Below are 16,595 nucleotides of genomic sequence, written 5' to 3' on the forward strand. Positions count from 1 at the left end.
CTGCGCTCTTCGCGCGCCCTCCTGAAGCGCACGTTTGGTAGGGGTTGCTGCTGGCCGCCGCGCACGCAAGCTCTTCGCGTTAACCAATCGAGAAACGAAAGAGAGCCCCTTCAGTTCCTTGACAGAGCTTTGGGGAAGAGGGGGGCGTTCCTCCGGTAATGGCTAAGACCAGTGCACATGCGTAAGAGGAAACAAAGGGTTGCCCCTGTCGTTTCCCTCGGATCGGTCTGAGCATGTGCGAAACGAGGGGAAGGAAACGTGTCGCCCATGTGGGGAGTGCGTACAAATGGTAGGTTGACTGAAAATACGCATGCGCGGGGGAACGAGAATCGCCAACAGACCAAAATGCCAGGATGTTGGTTACCCGGTTGACCCCGGTTGACCTCATTCCCAAGTATGATAGCTTTGGCCTCTGTGACCTCAAGGGCACTGTGTCTTAAGGAGGGATGGCTAGGCTTGATAGAAATATCAAAAACCATAAATAAAATACATATCTCTGTATTAGATACACATCGCTAAGAGTTGATGTGACTTGAATGCACATATTACATATATGTATAATAGTGACATGTTAACCATATTAATATTTAAGAAAATTTTATTATTTTAAACTTAGTCAACAAAGGCTGCAATCCCATAAATATGTACAAGACAGAACCCCAATGATTAAATAAATGTGGACATGAAAACACACCAGATACATTTTTATTTAAATTGTCTCTGAAATATGTTCCATTATCCTTCTTTCTTAACGTACCATTATACAAAAATAACGAAATTGCTGATTCTGACATTCTGAAAGAGGAATTATAAAATGCAAAATACAGTCACAGGACTATCAATCACAAAAGCTCTGCTATTGTCAAGTCTATTATGTTGCAATTATGATAGAAAAGACAGAGAGCCACTAGCACAGACTGGATTGGAGATAGGAACAGGCAAACCTGGATTTTAGCTTAGTCTCTTGGTCACTTTCACCCTGGACTATTTCACAGGACTGTTGTGGGGAAATATGGGAGAGAGTGCTCTGTACATTCTCATAATCTTCTGAAGGGAAACTGAGTTACAAATTAGTTTCCTGCATTCTTAGAGAAAGGCTCTCATTCCCTAATGCTCCACACAGTTGCTGTATCATAAAGTGCATTACATACATAATAACAAGATGCTGATCTAGGCAATACCCTACTTATACATTCCTGGGAAAGAGTAATTGCAAAGCAGCCAACAGGAGATACAAGAATGGCAGCAAAAATAAAACACTTCTCGTGTCCCTAGAGGCATGAGAGAAATGAGCATTACACTTTGTTGAAAATATGAGATTGGGAAATGGGGTGAGGAATTCACTCAGTACCTGCAGAAGAGTAACCTGTGAAAAACAAAGGTGAAATACACTAAGAAACAATAAAAGGTACATAGCACCCGAAGCTGGATTTGCAATCGAGACTAAATCGGGATTTCTAGCCCATGGCAACTTTAAGAGATGTGGATTTCAACTCCCAGGATTGAAGTTCTCTGTGGTGGTTGGGGAATTCTGGGAGTTGAAAATTAAACAAAGTTGAGAAATACTGCACTAAATGATACCACTCTCCATAACAATGTGTCTCAACTAGTTATGTTTTGCTAAGCAAAGTGTTCACAAGCACTTGGCCAACAATGGTAACAGTCTTGGTCTACAGGAAATGTATATGTTGAACTGGAGCCTCTTTTGTAGGAGTTGGATCAGAGTTAGTATTTATACAGCAAACAATAGGAGACCTGGGGGGAGAGTCACAGTTATTATCTATTACTGGAAGAGATTTTCTTTCCTTACTTGTCCTCTATTCTGGATCTTCTATTACAGCGGAGTTGGGGATTTGATACCTGGTCAAAAACAGGTCGTGATACCTGGTCAAAAACAGCCAGGTTTCTAGGTATTATTTGTTTTCTGCATTAGCCTCCAAGTGTCCTGGGATAGATCATTTGATACATTTTGTATGACTAAGGGCCTCCTTTCCTTCCTAAGTTCCCCTTCATATATTTCAAATATTTGTAAAACAACACCAGAGAGATCAAATATTGGACTAGACATTGACCAGATTCACACTGCATTAGAAGTCAAAATGTGACTCCTTTATTTGACCTAAAAGCAGATTACTTCACTTGTTTAAAGAGCCAATTTTAACATACTGGTTAAAGTGTAACCAGCTGAGTGAACTTGGGTCAGTCACTCTCCCAGCCCAGCTCATCTTAGAGGATTTTTGTTTGGAAAATAGGAGAAGGAAATATATATGCATCTTAGAGCTGCACAAAATAAATGCAGGCATAAACATAATAAATAAATACAGGTAGTCCTTGACTTACAACAGTTCGCTTAGTGACCATTCAGTTACAGCAGTGACATGAACGTTTTTCACACTTATGAGTGTTGCAGTATTCACATAGCCACGTGATCAAAAATCAGATGCTTAGCAACTGACTCACATTTATGATGGTTGCATTGTCCCAGGGTCATGTGTTCACTTTTCATGACTTTCTGACAAGCAAAGTCAATGGGGAAGCCAGATTCACTTAACAATCATGCTACAAAACTAACTTAACAACGACAGTGAATCACGTAACAACTGGCACCAAAGGTCATAAAATGGGGCAAAATTCACTTAACATAACAATTTTGGGCTCAATTGTGGCCATACATTGAGGACTACCCGTACATAAATATTAATATATTAAGCGAACATAATCAAATTATGATTTGGTCAATAACCCATGATAATACAAACCATGACTTCATGCATATGATCTCAACTAATTTGTATCTCAGCAGAAGTTATTTTGGAATTTATACAGCATATTAGCTTTGAAAAGCTGCAGTTGGTTGATGATCAGCATGCTCGGTTATAGAGTAGCACTGTTCTTGATATGAAGGAGTTATTTCATTTTAACATTTTTTTCTTCCTGTGAGAGGGACATGGATTAAATAGCTACAGGATATATAAATAACCTCTCCTGCTTCTATCCAAAATTTGCCTCCAATTTTGTCATCTAGTAGGATGTATCTTTGACACATTTTGCCACAGGAAACTGAATCAGGAAGGCATTATCCTGAGGGTAATGTATTTTGAGTTCTCCTGGTATAAAGGCATCCAATTCTATTACTGTGTTGTATTTCCAAGACAATGTCTCTCAAAATAAAGATTATGTGTGGCATCACGTCTGCCAAATTTATTTTGTTCTTCCACAATTCTCTTTCAATACATAATCAGCTTTCTGTCCTCTCTCCCAAAACTTTCATGGATTGTCATTCTGGGAGACTAGTGCTGTCTCATTCCAACATATTCATTTGGGTAAAAGCCTATTAAATTAAGATTTATTCTCAAGCAGGATGCTCCCAGATCGGACCAGATCGTATGATCCGGTAGTGATCATGGCCGGTAGTTCAGCGATCCGGTAGCAATGGTGGAGCAAAGCTCCGCCCACCCACCCACGTGTCATTACTTCCTGGTTTTAACCAGGAAATAATGTGTTTTTTACCTTTTGTTCATGCGCAGGTCTGTATGTGCATGTGATGCATGCACACGAGCAAAGTGAGTGCACGCACGCAGCTCATGCACTTCCAAACCGGTAAGGAAGGTAAGTATATTTTACCCCTGTTCTCAAGAGTAAACAATTTTTGTTGTCTTATAGGGGCTTTTGTTAATGGTTGCTAAAACAGTAGTCTTCAATTTAACCAACTAGTAAGAAATATATTTTTCTACTCTGTATAGATAAGTAATTAGTCTGAACAAACATTTGGAATATTTTAGGGGCTAAGAAAGCAGCAGTGGTTGCTTTATTGATGTTCATAAATTCGCTCATAAAGATTTTTTATCTATAAAACCTAAAATCTGCTAGTAGTTCCCTATTACCAGATCAATAAAAGGGTAGCAACAGAGGTGAAATCCAGCTGTATATATCCGGTTCGCGTGAACTGGTAGCACCGGTTGTGGGAGGCTCTGCCCACCTGCTGGGATGTTATTACGTCCCATTTTTGAACCTCTGCATGCGCAGAAGGCTCTGCGCATGTGCATAAGAGGCACACACTCTCACATTCCCAAACCGGTAGTGAAGGTAAGTGCATTTTACCACTGGGTAGCAACCATAGACGTTTCTATTACATCTTTTATATTATAAAATGGTCTCCCGCTTGAATAAGATTAGTGCTCACTCTAACAGCTTTTTGGCAACTAGTACAGAGTTTTTCCATGGAGAGTTGAGGACGATTGGGGAGAGGGTGCCATCTCAGCTATTATATTGGTATAATGTAGTTTTTGCTTTGTGTTTTCTCCTTTAATTGTCATAATATATAAATTACTTGGAGTGCATGCAGATTGCAGGAAAATATAAAAGAAATTAATAAGCTCCACATCTGTCTTTTACAATAGGTTCGCTAAGGTGTATCCATAATATAGTTTGTTTGGTTTTAGCTTAGCATGTTAAGTGAATCCAGCCTTCCAGACTCAATCAAAAAATTACTGTTAAAACAAATATGGATTAACATGATTGGCATAACGAAAACTTCTCTGTGTCATTTTTGCCCTACTGTTGCAATATTAGACTTTTACAGTTGGCCGGGTAGCATTGTCCAAAATGGATAATGGATGGATAATGTATGAATTATGAAGTATGAATGCAGATGTAGCCATCTCAGTACAGTAATCCCCGACATACACAAATCAGATTATCTGTGTGGAAATTTCTGTAAATCAATTTATCTTGCATATTCCTAAAAAGAGTTGCAGAATCGATATTGGAAGAAAAAAAAGAGTTGAATAAGTTGCATGAAGAAATAAATAAATATTACTGTTAGTTGATGGTTCAGAATCCACTATACTATGTATACTATACTATTTACTATTGGTGTAATTAAAAAATTAGCTGTGAAAAAAATCTTTTAAAAAATTGAACGGCAATGGTTCTTAAGGTCTTTTATGCAAGACATGATCCAAACATAAGCAAGAGACAACAGGTCGCAGCATTTCAGAGGAAGAACAGAACTTGAACAAAATTGCAATGAGTGTGAATATAATTATGAGTTAAGAAACTATAATACACAAACATTTTGTGGTCACTACATGAAGAGGTCAAGCTACAAAGTTTATGTCCAGCAAAGGCAGGACTGAAAGTGTTCAGAGATGCTATAATTTGCATGACATAAACTTGGCAGAAGAGATGGCTTTAGCAGAGTTTGAAGCAGCATCCAAGTTTCCTGTCAAATTAAAAAGAAAGTGAAAGAAATAATTAATTATTGGGTCTGGTCTTTGAAACTAGTCCTTTCTGAATCTGGCCCTTTCTGGAAGCACATGACAGAAACTGCAAGGAGGGGGAAAGGGGGTTCACAGCTGCCAAGACAGCTGTGAGGCAATGCTACATGATTTCATGTTGCAGCCCATGCCTTTATATTGTACTCTTAGCTCCAGGTACTTTTAAGGGCGGGAATAAGACTTTTCTCCTCTTCCTGGAAGGGAAATAGGCAAGCATGCATAACTGGTTAAGTGCTATTTTGCTTAATGAAGCATAGCTTTCAGGGTCCCCAGTAATGGCCATACTGTTTTGCACATCCCAAGTAATTTCCCCCCTCCAAATATCACCTCACTCCTTCAGGCTAAACGGCTGTGAAAGTTTTTAAAAGCTATTACATTATATACGTTACAGATTAATATAGTTGCTTAATTAATTCCAAAGCTGGCTTTTAAGGGTTCATGGAAAGGATACACCATTGCTCAAGTTGTATCTTCTAGGAATTTTTGGAGGAAACAAAACAACCTTAATGCTCTGAAGAGGAAACGCTGATACAAGATGGTTAATTAATTGATTGGTTTTCATGTTGCTGATGGTTTGCTTTCTTGAGGGCAGATAGATGATGGATCTGAAGACATACAAACAAATGTTACCACCTCTTGTATTTCCATTCTTAGGGTCTAACAACTGATTGCATCATCAATCAATGAATGTAATAATTAAGAAAAGCAAGATGAAGAACTCCAACTGAAATGGTTTTTATGAAATTAAGATATGCTACTATAGCCTCAAGCTATTTTGGTTGATGAGGCATTAGAGATTGATTCTTTTATGGAATGTGGTATGAAGTCTAGAAATCCGATGAATGATAATTTGATGCTATATAAATAGCTGCAGAAAACCTTAAGAAAGAAAAATAAGCAACTATCTAGGCAAAACTGAAACACTGATAGTATAGCCTGTGTTAATAACAGTACTATCAGGAGAACATAAAGTCACTTCTATTGTGAAAGAGGAGGAAACTATTTTCTCAGTAACCATCAAGCTCTTACCTTCTCCATCCTCAGTATTGTTGACATCTTCAGGAGTTTCAGAAGCATTAAAATAATAAACAAGGGCCTTGAAACAACCCCACTAATAGTGACAGTTTAGCATGCCTAGTGATTACAAGACACTGTATTCTGACAAGAGGAACAGAAAACTGGGACAAAAAGCACCTGGGCATGCCCCGATATTTTTTAATCCTATTATTTATATTTAAATTTGCATATCTATTAATGTTAATATGTGTACAGGGATACACATATGGAGCTCTATGTAGACAATTTATAATTTATAATGCATTGATTCTACATTAATTCGTTATGTTTGTTTTATGATTTTATTGATTTTATATACTTTTAATTAGGGCTCTTGTGGAAGTTTTAGTTATTTTCTATATGTTTGGTAAACCTCTGAAAGTAATATTTGACTGTGGTAGGATATAAATGTAATATAAATTGTAATTCAGTGTCAGAGCTGGCATTTCTCCAGGTATGTTAGACAATAATTTCCTTCATCCCCATGTATTGGCACAGCTATTGGCTATGTAAACTGGATCTGGTGGTAGTTCTAATCCAAGAAAACTGTATGAGGAGTCTGAGCTACGTAGATAAATCTGAGGTTTATTACCAAAAGTTACAATTACTTCCTAGCAGCTCTGCTTCTAAGGTCCTGGATATGCTTATGGTTAGCTGTTAGAAACAGGACAATTCACTTCGTGCCTTCTTTTTCTCTTATAATTTAACACTGAACTAGTGTGGCTTACTCTTTAAGGAAAATTAATCGTAATCCTGAAATTTAATCTTGATGGAAGATGATTATCTTTCCTATTAACATTTCCTTGAAAATATTTTTGTGTAATTCTGTAAAGACTGTGATTTTCAGGTATGCCATTACCTCCCTCATGTTCCTCAGAGTTCCTGATTTGGCTTTATTTTTTTTGACAGTTAATTATGTGAATGTGCAGTCTAAGCTCCCAATTTAGACTGAGACTTTCTCAGTACTTTTTGTTTTTTTTTTCCTGGACAAATGCATTAGCTCAATTGAATTACCATGGCAATCAGTTATCAAGCAAATTGTCCAGCATGTATTGAATTTCATTGCAGTAGTTTACAGAGGCTTTTCTGACATTAGACTTATTATCTAGACCTCTGGAACTGGTATAACATGATCCTGATCTTTTTAGAAAACATTTGTTTATTTTGTCTGGTATTCAAGCAAGAAATACTGTTACATGTCCCATCTAAAGTGATGTTTCAGTTTCCACAGCAGCATAAACGGAACAATTTTCAAAAAGTTGAGTTTCCAAAACTCATATAGACATTTATGCACATCTCTACTTAAAAACATAGCTGATATGTCACTTTAGAATTTCAGGCATATCCATCATAACACGATTCTATATTCATGTTAAACATAATATGGTTTGTATCATCTTGACCAAGCTTGTTAATTTCAGCGTTGTTATCTGGAACTATGACTTATGCATACCATGTGAATTCAAATATATAGATATTGGCTGGGTTTATAAAACCCACTGAACCACATTTGTTTTAGATTCCCAAATACTGCTAAGGAAATACTAAGATCCAGGAAGCAACATGGAATTCCAAATAATGAGCAACAACAGGCTGATTCAGGACAGCAGTCTCTCCAGTCTACTTGCTCAATGAAAACAGGATGTTTGGGGTGCAGGAGTGGAATAATGAACCAGATTTTAGGAAGAGGGGGAAGAAGATGGCAAGGATGAAATGCATGATGTACATCATATTGAAATGCTCTTTAGTTGAGTAGCTGGCAGATCAGTAGGGACATATTTTGGTCACTTGGCTTGAATTTGGCAAGGCATGGGTGGGAGACAGAAATCTGCAGAAGCTAAGCAGCTAATCCATGCATTATTTTTGTTGACAAACCTGAAGAGGGCAGGTTGAGTCTAGTGTAGGATTCTCTCTGGAAGCATATGGTATGGGCTAAGCCTAGAGGATTCCAGTGTGTACAAAGTATCTCTCTAGAGCAGCTTGGCAATCATTAGAAGAGCAATAGGCAATTGTTCAGGAAGAGCTGAGGTTGCATGAAGAAGAGCGACCACACTCTGAATTCGAATTACAACAGTGGTAAGGGGCAGATAAAGGGGGATAAAGCTAAAACCACCCCATTTGGACAAGACATGTACTCAGTGGTGGGATTCAGCCAGTTCGCACCACTTCGGGAGAACCGGTTGTTAACTCTCTGAGCAGTTTGGTGAACTGGTTGTTGGAAGAAATCATTAGGGCAGAGAAACGGTTGTTAAATTATTTGAATCCCACCACTGCATGCACTAGAATCCAAGAAAGCATTCTATCCAATGAAGATGTAAGTCAGATAGGGAACACCCCTAAAAGAGAAGCAGCACCCATCTCATACCTACATTAAGTTTGGTATGGAAGGTAATGCCAAGCTGTCTTGGAACTGGGAGTGAGGGCAGCTGTGAGAGCGTCATCTTAGCTCTGAAGGAGTTGCAGATGCTACTTGGAAGCAGTAGCCTGCATGGTTTTGTGCAGACCTTGGTGAATCACCTCTCCTGCAGGAACTGCTTTGGTTGCCGATTTGCTTCCAGGTGCAATTCAAGATGCTATTGTCACCTTTAAAGCCCTTCCATGACCTGGGATCAGGTTATGTGAGGGACCGTCTTTTACTGGTCACATCTACCTAACCCACTAGAGCGGGGAGGCAAGGAATGTTGCGAGTCCCATCCCCTTAGGACAGGAGTGTTATGTATTAGTGTTGTACCTTTAAATATTTGAGCGGGAAATCAGCACGTTGCTGATTGGTCGAAACCTCCAGCAGAACTGTATAAAAGGAGAGGTTTTTCCCCCAGCCTGTTGCTGGGTTCACCCTATATTAAAGAGCTGTTGTCACTACCCTGGTCTCCAGCCTCATTACTTCCCGAACCTAACATTGGCGACGAAGGTGGGATTTCGAGGCTAAGGAGAACCAGAACCGAGCTGAAGCGCGATAGTTCCGAACCCAGCAAACTCAGGGCAGAAACGCGGAAATGGCAAACACGCCACCCGCACCGTACAACCCGGTCAAGGAGAAATGGGGAACGTATATGACCCGTTCAAAGCTTTCTAGAAGCCAACGAACTACAGGATCCCTGATAACCGCAAACGGGCTTACTTCTTAAGCCATTGTGGGCCGGAGGTCATCGAGATTGCGGAAGCCCTGGCAGAGCCAACGCCGATACAATCGGTATCGTGGCCGACTCTGCAGACTTTGCTGAAGAACCATTTCGCGCCGACGCCGTCCAAATACGTGCAGCGGTTTGAATTCGGAGAACGTAGACAGATGGAGGGCAAGTCCATCGGTGACTACATGGCCGCTTTAAGAAGAGCGTCCAAGGACTGTGGATACCGAGACCTAGACGAGGTGCTACTCGAGCAACTCGTCCGAGGGGTCAAGGACATCCGTCTACGGCGACGGCTGCTAGCCAAGAGCAACCTGACACTAGCCAACGCTCTGGACGAAGCCAGAGCACACGAAATGTCTACTAAAGCAGCAGAGACCCTGCAAAAGCCTCTTCAATCCAAGGCGAGCGCAAAGCCAACGCCAGTACACCAGGAGGAGATTCAGTCCGAATCCGACGGTGAGGCGAGATGAGGAAGGGTCTGCCGGACCGAGAAACGCGACATTGAGGACCGTGGACGAGTGCGGAAGCTGCGGAGGGCAGCACCAGCGCCAACGCTGCAGGTTTAAAGACGCAACATGCCGGTGTGGGAAGAAAGGGCACTTAGCTCAGGTCTGCAGAGCGGCCCAACCTTCCCGCCGAAAATTCAAATCGGCCAATCAGAACGCGGAACCGGAAAGGCGGCCCGCGATTGGTTCAAACAAGAAAGGCGCGAAGTCTAACCAAACGACTGTCATTATAGGCCGCGCCTCAACCAAAGTGGAAAAGAAGATCTTCACAAAGCCCAAGATAGAGGGAGTACGGTGCAGGCTTGAAGTAGACACGGGATCAGCGATCACCATCATGTCCTGGGACACTCTGGCGAGGTCGCTGCCGTCCGTCGCGAAACGCCACCTGCAAGCACAACGGCTACGAGTGCACGACTACCAGGGAAATCGCATCCCTGTTCGAGGGACCACCTCCGTCCGAGTCGAGTATGGTCCACATAAAAAGACCCTGCCCATCACGATCGTCGAAGGAACTCTGCCCAGTCTGTTGGGACTAGACTGGTTTCGTGCCCTGGGCATGGGAGTGACTGGCATCTACCGAAGTGACTGTAACCTGAAAGACATTCTCTTTAACGAGTTCGAAGATGTCTTCAAGGACTGCCTGGGCAAGTACAAGGGACCCCTATTTCCTTCAACTTAGACCCCAGGTAGCCCCATTAGGCTTAAGGCGAGGAGAGTCCTTTGCCCTAAAACCAAAATTGATAAGGAGCTGGATAAGCTCATTAATCAAGGGATCTTGGTGCCAGTCGATCACGCAAGGTGGGAGACGCCAATCGTCACCCCCATAAAACCGGACGGGTCAATTAGAATTTGCGCTGACTACAAGGCGACGCTTAACAAAGCCTTACAGAAAAGCGCTTACCCGGTTCCCGTAGTGCAACACTTATTGCACTCGTTGGGGCAAGGGCAAGTCTTTGCAAAGTTAGACTTGGCCCAAGCCTACCAACAACTACCAGTAGACGCCCGCACAGCCGAAGCCCAAACGATTGTGACGCACAGGGGTGCCTTCAAGTGCACCCGATTGCAATTTGGGGTCAGTGTGGCACCAGGGCTGTTCCAAAACCTGATGGAACGACTACTGCAGGGGCTCCCAGGGGTAGTTCCTTACTTCGATGATGTCCTAATTTCAGGGGAAAACATGGAGGAACTGGGGGAGCGGTTAAGAAAGGTCTTGAGCATTTTCCGGACAGCCGGGTTAAAAGTCAAGACAAACAAATGCCAGATCGGGGTCGAATCCGTCGACTTCTTGGGCTACCGGATAGACAAGAAAGGAATTCACCCTACTGAGAGCAAGGTTAAGGCAATTAGAAAGGCTCCAGCGCCCAAAAACAAAGCAGAGCTGCAGGCATTCCTAGGATTGGTTAATTTTTACGCGGTCTTTTTAAAGAACAAAGCAACTGCTATGGAACCGCTGCATAGGCTCTTAGGGAAAAATACTGTTTGGCCTTGGGGAAAGTCAGAAAATAGGGCTTTTGAAGCAGTAAAGAACCTGCTCTCAAGTGATAGCCTGCTCATCCAATATCACGACTCATTACCCCTAGTGTTGGTTTGCGCGCCTCCTTATGGGGTGGGGGCTGTACTCAGCCATAGACTTCCAAACGGCACAGAAGCCCCTATAGCGTTCTATTCGAGAACGATGTCCTCCCCAGAGAGGAACTACAGCCAGTTAGACAAAGAAGCACTAGCCATTGTGTCAGGGGTCAAGAAATTCCACAGTATGTATTTGGGCGAATTTTGAAATCGTGACTGACCACAGACCGCTACTAGGAATACTGGCTGGCGATCACCAACGCCTGTGGCACTTTCGCCGATTGACCCGATGGACTATATTCTTAGCCGCTTATTCGCATAAGCTGCAACATCGACCAGGAAAAGAAGTGGGGCATGCAGACGTTAAGCCGATGCCCACTACCTGGGGCGACCGAAGACCCCACCCAGGGACACCCATCCTACTTATTGACTCATTGACTCTGGCCCAGTCACATCTAAGGAAGTGGCTCGGCATCATACCGACATTGTGTTAAGGACTGTACTCGGTTGGGTACAGAGAGGTGGCCGCTGCGCCGGGCGAAAGGTTCAAAGAATTTGTCAAAAACGAGATGAGCTCTCAGCTCAAGGGGGGTGTCTGTTATGGGGTGATCGTGTAATAATTCCTGAAAAGTTAAGGGGAAAGGTATTGGACCTCTCCACGAGGGTCACCCAGGGATCGTAAGGATGAAGGGGTTAGCCAGAAGCTATGTATGGTGGCCACTCATGGACGCAGAGATTGCTGAGAGGGTAGGAAATGTCAGGCTTGCCAAGAATCCAGACCTCTACCCCAACGGCACCAGTCAGAGAATGGGAAAAGCCCCAAGGGCCCTGGTCAAGAATCCACATTGATTTTGCTGGCCCTTTTCACGGCCAAACATTCCTAATAGTTGTGGATGCATTTTCTAAATGGTTGGAGGTCATACTCATGAAATCCACTACGGCCGAAGCAGTAATCGCAACCCTGCGCCACCTATTCGCAACTCACGGATTGCCGGACACTCTGGTGTCCGACAATGGGCCTCAATTCACGGCAGCCCAGTTTGAAGAATACCTGGCAGAGGAAGGCATCCGACATGCCCTCTCTGCGCCTTTCCACCCTGCGTCGAATGGCCTTGCAGAGCGTTCCGTCCGGAGCGCTAAGGAGGCATTGTCCAGGCTAAAGCCAGGTGACTGGCAAACAAAAATAGACTTTTTCCTAGCCATCCAGCACAGAACCCCAAGCACGGCCACCGGGAAAAGCCCAGCCGAATTGCTAATGGGACGGAAACTCCGGTGCCCACTGGACCGTTTGAACCCCCATTACACAGCAGAGGGTTACAAGGGAAAACTAGAAAAGACCAGGGAAATGAGCATAGGCGACCCGGTGTGGGCTCGAAACTATGGGGACGGCCCTAGTTGGCTCACAGGACAAATAATTAAAGTAACTGGCCCAAAATCATACGTGGTAGAGCTACCCGACAACAGAGTGTGGAGGCGCCACATAGACCAGTTAAGGAAACGAATAATCGACCAAACTGAACCAAACGAAACATATCATGATCAATACCAATTTGATTCCACAGCCAACAATGACCCGGGGGAGGCGCAAGACTTAGCTGAGATCCCAGAGTTCCAGCGACGCCATCAGGTTCCCGAGGGAAGCGGCAGGGAAATTGAAAAAAGTAATCCAAGGCCCGATGGCCAAGAAAAAGAGTCGGCCAATAATCCGGAGGCCGTTGGCCCAGAGAAAGTGCTGGGAGGAGAAAACAGCCCCTCCGACCAGCTCAAAACACCACCCAGAACTGAACCGCGCAGGTCAGAAAGGACTAGGAGACGCCCAGGTTATTTGCGTGACTACGTCGAAAAATAACATGTAAATATTTATGTAAATAGAGGCAAGTGTTTTCTGGGAGGGGAGGAGTGTTATGTATTAGTGTTGTACCTTTAAATATTTGAGCGGGAAATCAGCACGTTGCTGATTGGTCGAAACCTCCAGCAGAACTGTATAAAAGGAGAGGTTTTTCCCCCAGCCTGTTGCTGGGTTCACCCTATATTAAAGAGCTGTTGTCACTACCCTGGTCTCCAGCCTCATTACTTCCCGAACCTAACAAGGAGTGTCAAACTCAATTTCATTGAGGGCCACGTTAGGGCTGTGCTTGACCTCAGGGGCCGGGCAGACATGGCTGACTGATGGGTGTGGCTGACTGGGTGGGTGTGGCCAATTGGATGGGCATGGCTAGCTTGATGCCACTCCCCAAACTGCTGCCATGTTTCCTCTTCGCATTGGGTAGACCAGGCTGAAGCCATGCTGGCCAGATCTTTCCCCTTCGCATTGGGTAGATCAGGATGCTCTTGAGTTTGACACCCCTGCCTTAGAAGATACATCTGGTGGAAGAAGGGCCTTCTCTGTGGTGGCTCCCTCTCTCTGGAACATCTCCCCAGAGATTAGACTGGCCTCCACTTTAACACTCTTTTGGAAGGCCCTGAAGACATGGTTCTGTCAGTGGGCCTAGGGAGCCCATTAAATGGCTAGTCTAGAATAATAATAATAACAGAGTTGGAAGGGACCTTGGAGATCTTCTAGTCCAACCCCCTGCCCAGGCAGGAAACCCTACACCATGTGTATTTTTGCTGGGATTTGGGGTTATTATTTTATTATTTTTCCTTTTATTATTTTTTATTTCTTTTATATGGTATTTTTATATTCCTGTAAGCCACCTTGAATCGCCATGTGCGAGTAGGTGGCAAAACTTTCTAAATAAAAATAAAAATAAGGACAAGATAGGGGAGATAGTATATACCAGCTTGGTGTAGTGGTTAAGGTGGCAGGAGACTCTGAGTTCTGAGTCACCAGCTGAGTGACTTTGGGCCAGTCTCTCTCACTCCATCTCTCAGCCTAACACAACTCATAGTTATGGGGAAAATGGGAGTTTATGTATGTTTGCCACCTTGTGTGTGTGTGTGTTTGTGTATGTATGTACGTATATGCACATATATACACATACACACACACTATATATAAAACCATCAATGTGTGAAATTAGGCATTTATAGAATGCCTAGAAAGTCTATAGAGTGCCAAAACTGGGACAACAAAGCATGAAATGGTTAATATTTCATACATTTCCTAGAGATTCTATGCAATCTCAAAAGGCAAACCAGTAAAGTATAAAATACTCCCACTAAAATGCCGTTGTAGCTTTCCTTGTGGAAGCAAGTAGGTCAATACTCATCTTTTTATATTTTTAGTAACAGAGTCCTGTCCTATATTTTATTTTGCTTTTCTTCTTTCATTTTCATATACATCTTTTCAATAAAGGGCTAGAGTTCGGGTTAGCCTAACTCTATCCCTTTTTATGACTCTCATTTCATACTTTGCCTAAATAGTTCTTATCATTCTGCATAATGTCTATATATTATAGGTAGTCCTTGACTTATGATCACAATTGAGCCCAAAATTTATGTTGCTAAGTGAGACATTTGTTAAGTGAATTTAGTCCCATTTTACAATCTTTCTTGCAACATTTGTTAATTGAATCACTGCAGTTGTCAAGTTAGTAACACGATTGGTAAGTGAATCTGCCTTCCCTATTGACTTTGCTTGATAGAAGGTCACAAAAGAGAATTACGTGATCCTGGGACACTGCCACCATGATAAATATGAGTCATTTGCCATCTGAATTTTGACCACTTGACCATGGGGATGCCACAAGAGTCATAAGTATGAAAAATGTCATTAGTCATTTCCTTCCATGTCACTGTAACTTTGAATGGTCACTAAACAAACTAAATAAACAAGTCAAGGATTACCTGTATATAGAATGCCTATGGAAAGTACATACAGCATTTTCAAATAACCCAGACAGTTTATACTTTGTCTAAAAAGTCATGCTTTCTATAGATTTCCTAGGCATTCTATATACAATGCCAGGTTTTCACACCTTCTCTCTCTCTCTCTCTCTCTCTCTCTCTCTCTGTGTGTGTGTGTGTGTCTGTCTGCCTGCCTGCCTGCCTCTCTGTCTGTCTCATACACCCACACTTTTATAAAATTTCTTTTGGCAGTAATGGCACTATGGCAGGTGCTGATATTCAGCTGCAGTGGCAGCTGTTCTGCCTCAGGTGTCAATGCAAGATTATATCCAAAAGTGAAACTCCGACTGGTAAATGTGGAGTCAGAGCACAGATCTTGGCTCATATCACTATCATATCCCCACCTGTATACCACAGACTATCAAAAGAGGGTCTCCTTTGAGACTAAACCAAGGAGATGGGTGATTACTTTCTCCCTACACAAATTTTTTGCTTCCTCTTTCCCTTATGATTGATCGGTTCTGGATGTTATGCAGAACACTGACTTTATCAGAACATACGGATACTCCTCGACTTATGACCACAATTGAACCCAAAATTTATGTTGTTAAGTGAAACATTTGTTAAGTGAAATTTGCCCCATTTTACAACCTTTTTTGCCACAGTTGTTTAGTGAATCACTGCAGTTGTTAAGTTAGTAACATGGTTGTCTGCTTGTCAGAAGGTTGCAAAAGGTAATCACATGGCTCTGGGACACTACAACTGTCATAAATATCAGTCAAGTGTCAAGCATCTGAATTTTGACCACGTGATCATGGGGTGTGTGCGCTGCAGTGGTCATAAGTGTGAAAAATGATCAAGCCACTTTTTTTTCAATGCCGTTGTAAATTTGAACGTCACTAAATGAACTGTTGTAATCGAGGACTATATGTACCTGTCACGACCAAACAGTGACTAATAAATGGGCTCTCAAACTGAGATGTGAATCATAAAAAAGTGGGAGGGAAAAAAAAGAAAGGAAAGCTAGATGGCTGGGTTTGGAAACTAGCCGCCAAAGGTATTTTTGGTGTGGAAATTCCACAATGTAGGTTGACAGAAGGCTTTCCTAAGAGAAAGCACTCTGCATATGCTCAGAAATCGCATACAAGCACTTCCAGCCTTGGCATAAGAACCCTGGCATTGAACGGCGTGGCGTTTACATAACTTCCTAGTTACCATTCGGGGAATTGCGAAAGGCGGGGAGTTCCGCATATGCCGTTGCCCGA

At 42.6% G+C, this 16,595-nt stretch overlaps 1 long non-coding RNA gene across 2 annotated transcripts; it reads left to right on the plus strand.

The window, feature by feature from the left end:
* Positions 1–150: 150 nt before the first annotated feature.
* On the plus strand, positions 151–9,197 carry LOC131196689 (uncharacterized). 2 transcript variants are annotated; one of them, XR_009154804.1, is made up of 3 exons: positions 151–289; positions 3,528–3,609; positions 5,934–9,197. It is a non-coding gene; the product is annotated as an uncharacterized LOC131196689 (long non-coding RNA). The 2 variants fall into 2 exon arrangements; XR_009154803.1 differs by having other exon boundaries at positions 3,528–9,197.
* Positions 9,198–16,595: the final 7,398 nt, after the last annotated feature.

This window comes from Ahaetulla prasina, chromosome 4 (assembly GCF_028640845.1).
Source record: "Ahaetulla prasina isolate Xishuangbanna chromosome 4, ASM2864084v1, whole genome shotgun sequence".
NCBI classification, from domain to species: Eukaryota; Metazoa; Chordata; class Lepidosauria; order Squamata; family Colubridae; genus Ahaetulla; species Ahaetulla prasina.